This window comes from Myotis brandtii, unplaced genomic scaffold (genome assembly GCF_000412655.1).
Source record: "Myotis brandtii unplaced genomic scaffold, ASM41265v1 scaffold90, whole genome shotgun sequence".
Lineage (NCBI taxonomy): Eukaryota > Metazoa > Chordata > Mammalia > Chiroptera > Vespertilionidae > Myotis > Myotis brandtii.
In genome coordinates, this window is record NW_005371694.1 from 1,678,544 (window position 1) to 1,678,813 (window position 270).

Genomic DNA, 270 nt, shown 5'->3' on the forward strand with positions numbered 1-270 from the left:
TTGCGAAACTGGTTTTTCGTATTTTAAACAGCACCTTTCACATGCCATTGTGGTGACCGCCATCTCCCATTATTGTTCCAAATCTCATTTCATTTTGAAGATCAATGAGTGTTTTCTCTGGGTTTTCAGGACACAGGCAAGAATAATAGATCATTGAACTTTAGGATGCCTGTTAACTTCCTATACAAACACTCTCCACTTTGGTCTCACTAATCTGCCCTTGATCAGCAATTTAAATGCTAAAGCTTTGTTCCTCCAAGGGGGTGGGGG